This window comes from Giraffa tippelskirchi, chromosome 5, assembly GCF_054371585.1.
Source record: "Giraffa tippelskirchi isolate mGirTip1 chromosome 5, T2T-mGirTip1v1.2.pri, whole genome shotgun sequence".
Classification (NCBI taxonomy): Eukaryota; Metazoa; Chordata; class Mammalia; order Artiodactyla; family Giraffidae; genus Giraffa; species Giraffa tippelskirchi.
In genome coordinates, this window is record NC_137279.1 from 71,163,247 (window position 1) to 71,167,444 (window position 4,198).

A 4,198-nucleotide genomic window follows, 5' to 3' on the forward strand; every position below is an offset into this window, starting at 1 on the left:
AGAACTACAAAAGTATTATTAGTATTGAATCTAGATGTCTGATCTAGTGTAGTTTAATTTCACCCTATTTTCTTTCGCAGTTTATTGCTCTTTTAAATGTAAGTTATGCTTTCAGATATAAACATCTGAACATCTTTTTCAGACTTATTTCAAGACTTTGAAATGTTGCTCATTTTTACAGATTAACTTTACAGAAACAAATTTTTAGCTGTCAACTTTATTGGGATTTTCAGGATTGCATTACGTATTGTTTTGTTTTCACTTTTGTTGAGAGTTCATTTTCAGCAAGAGCTTTTGGATTTTTTTTTTCTCTCTTCTTCTGTTTGGCTTTTTGAAATTTTGTACCTCATGAGGAATTACAGCCTTAAGACATGTCTGAGCGAGTGAGTGCTGAGTCCCTCAGTCGTGTCCAACTCTTTGTGTCTCCATGAACTGTGCCCACCAGGCTGCACTGGCCATGGAATTTTCCAGGCAAGAGTACTGAAGTGGGCTGACATTTCCTCCTCCATGGGATCTTCCCAATCCAGGGAGATATGTTTAGTAGTATTTAATTATTTTCCCTTCTTTTATTCACGGATAAAAGTGGAAATACTGACTTCGAGTATTAAGTTAACCTGAGGTCCCCATGATCATAACAAGTAAGTTAGCATACCAACCAAGAAGGAGCAATACTCATGTGATAGACAGATTCCCTGTTCTCAGGGATTTATTTCATATATGAACCCAACTGTCTTTTTTAGCTTTCTTCATGTTTATAGTTGCTCTGATTTTAAAGCAAAGGGCAACATCAAAGCTAGAAATAACTTGCTATACTGTCCCGGTTGTTTGGGCTGAGTTTCAAAACTGCTTCAGAATCAGATAGAAAACGCAATTTTCAATTATTGGAAATAAGTACAATATACTTGACAATATAATAGGTAACCTAAACTGTATACAAAGGGTCATTCTATTTCATACTGCCTTCAAATTTATGATTTTGAGGAACCATCGAGAATTTTTATGCAGCATTAATAACATTTTAATCTATGCTGATTTATTTATTTAGATTAGAAAGTTTTACGTTTTCTAGTTTTGTGGATAACTTCTCAATAACGTTGCTTGTGTAATCATATGTATTAGTACGTATAGTATATCAGCAACTTCATTTTTTAGTTTGAACTATTTCTGTTACCTATATTTTATTTCCTTTTTTCTTGTGGAAAAGTTAGAGTGACCTAAAAATAAATTTACTTAAATTTACAAAATGCATTATAGGAGGCAGAAAACTGCTGCCTCTCACTTTGGCCTATACAGACATGACTGGAGATTGACATGCTATGAGGAACTGATATTCTTCGGGAAGACTCAGCTTATGCTTTTATCTATCATTAGTGTTTATGTGATAAGTGTATTCAGCTATTCATGAATTCTGATGTTTGTTTCACAGTAAGAACTACCTAGTCAAATACCTTAACTTTATGACTAAGAAAAACAAGGATCAGACTTGTGACATTTGCTATAAAGTGTCACAAGTTGGAATGCATTATGAAGATGATAAAAATTTATAAGTAAAAGGATACAATTCTTTGACATTAAGCATTGTAAAACTGCACACTTAAGTTTAACTGTAAAACTCCTACATTAACAGTTAAAAAGTATATTCAAGTTTAAGAACTGGGTTATCATTTTTTAACCTGATTTTTTCTTACATAATACAGTAGCCTGTAATTGGGTTACTCCCATCAGATAATTCAGTTTTAAGAAAACATAATTTGACAACGGACTGGAATATATAATGGCTGCTTCTATGTACTATTCTGCTTGAGTGCATGCTGTCATGTTTGATTCTTTGTGACACCAAGGACTGAAGCTCTCCAGGCTCCTCTGTCCCTGGAAGTTTCCAGCAAGAATACTGAAGTGAGTTGCCACTTCCCCCTCCAGGGGATCTTCCTGACCTAGGGATCAAACCAATGTCTCCTGTGTCACTTGCATTGGCAGGCAGATTCTTTACCACTGACCCACCTGAGAACTTCAATGTACTATTTTCCTAAGGCATTTAAATGTTTCTGGGAGGAAAACCTACTTTATCAAAATGATAGCTTGATGGTACATACATTTCTTTACTCTTTGTCTGCAATGTCAGTTATACTGACTTTGCTATTAACATAACTTTTCTTTACTTCCAACAGTGCTGCTCTATGCAAAACAAATTACACACCCTCATTATCCTAAACTAATGTCAGCCATGAAGTCTCCTGAATAACAACTTTTAACTTTGTTAGGGAAATTAGGTGTGACAGCAATGCAGATTTGCCTTACCAAGCAATAAGTAAGAGCTTGTTTTATTTTGGTTAGGCTCTGTGACTTCAAAAAACAAAAGTTTAAAAATATCCCATAAAATGGTTATTTTCTACATTATATAGATGTTCTGAAACAAAGGTTTTAGTCAGTACTTTTTATACATATCAGAAGATGGAATGTAAACAAAATTTCGACTTGAAGGTGGAAGATTAACTATATTAATTTAGATCCACAAAATTGGTTTTCTAAGTGTGAATGAGTGTTATCCAATTTTTATGGATCTTTCTATAAAAATGAGATTTCTTGTTTTAAAATCTTCTGCTCTTGGATACGTGCCTTACTCCTTTTCAGAGAATTAATGTGGTTTGCATCATTTCTCAGACAGGACCCTCGGTGTCTCTTTCTTTCATCTGGACTGGTGTCAGTCCTGACCTTTTGCAAGGTCTGTATCAACACAGGAATCTTATCGAAAAGTACACTCTAGCTAGCTCTGTAGAGAAACACAAGTGATGTTCTGTTCTTCTTGGGCACATTTCGGGCTTATATCAGAAAGTTTTGGTTCATATTCTGATCAACAGAAGTGATATTTATTATACCTTATCAGTTATTTTATTTTTTACTATAAAAGTACATTTAATTATACTAATAAAGTTACTTGCTCACCTATTTTCTGTATTGAAATCTAATTCTGTAGTTTCTCTTTTATATTTTCCCTTGTGTACAGGAATAATAATAATTAAATTTACACTTGTTAGATGTAGCAACTAGTTTAAACACACACACACAATTTATTCTTCTCTACAGTTTTATGACATAGCTGTTATTATGTCTCAGATTAGGAAGACAAGATAGGAGAAGGATGACTAACCACTCCTAGGATACAGACCAAGTAAATGGTAAACTAAGGATTCAAGCAGCCTAATTTCAGAGTTCATATCTTTTAAAATTTATTTTATATCTCACATAGCATTTTTACTACTTTCTTCATTACAATTATATATGACATAAAATAAAACAAAGTAGTTATTCCAAACAACTGATGGTATACTTCAGTTCAGTTCACTTCAGTTGCTCAGTCGTGTCTGACTCTTTGTGACCCCATCAACTGCAGCTTGCCAGGCTTCCCTGACCATCACTCCCTCCCGGAGCTTGCTCAAACTCATGTCCACCGACTAGGTGATGGCAGTGGCACTGAACAACCTCTCTATCTGCCAGGAATGCTTTGAGCACCGTTAGATCTGCTGACCCATGTGACTTAAGTGGCAGAGCAGTTTCAGCTGGTGCCCCTGGGCTTCCAGTCTGCTGCAGTCTTCCTGTCTGACTGCTGCCTGTAGACATTAAGCTTCAGCTCGGTGTTGAATATTCTCGACTCTTAATGAATATTGCTTGTACATGTGAGTAGAAATAGGATGTTTGAATCAATTTGCATCTTATCATTATTAATATTATTAATTTTTCTATTCCTGTTTATCATGAGGCAAGATATTCTGACCTACCAAGGCACAAAGTCAGGCACGTGTGACAGTGCTCCATTATCCACTGGAAGTGGGGGTGAAGGAGACAGAGCCTGAGCAGGGCTGAGGGAAAAGTAGCTTGTGTGAAGGAAGTAGCTCACATCCCCATGGCTCCTACTCATATACCACATTCTTGAGCCCAATAAAGACACTGTGGGATATAAAGAGACCACCCAAAGCTGACAGCTGTGGCCATCTAGTTTCTATCTGGGGGTACCCCTAAAGGACAGGGCTGAATGGAGACTTGCCCAGGAGACTTGTAACAGAGCACAGCCAAGTGCAGACCTCAGCACAGCCATACCTATTAGCTATTGCTCTGTACCCTGTCACCAGGCAACAAGTCCTGTTCAGCCATTTGCAATGGGCTCCTCCCCCAAGGAAGCAACTGTCAGTGAGTGACCGTT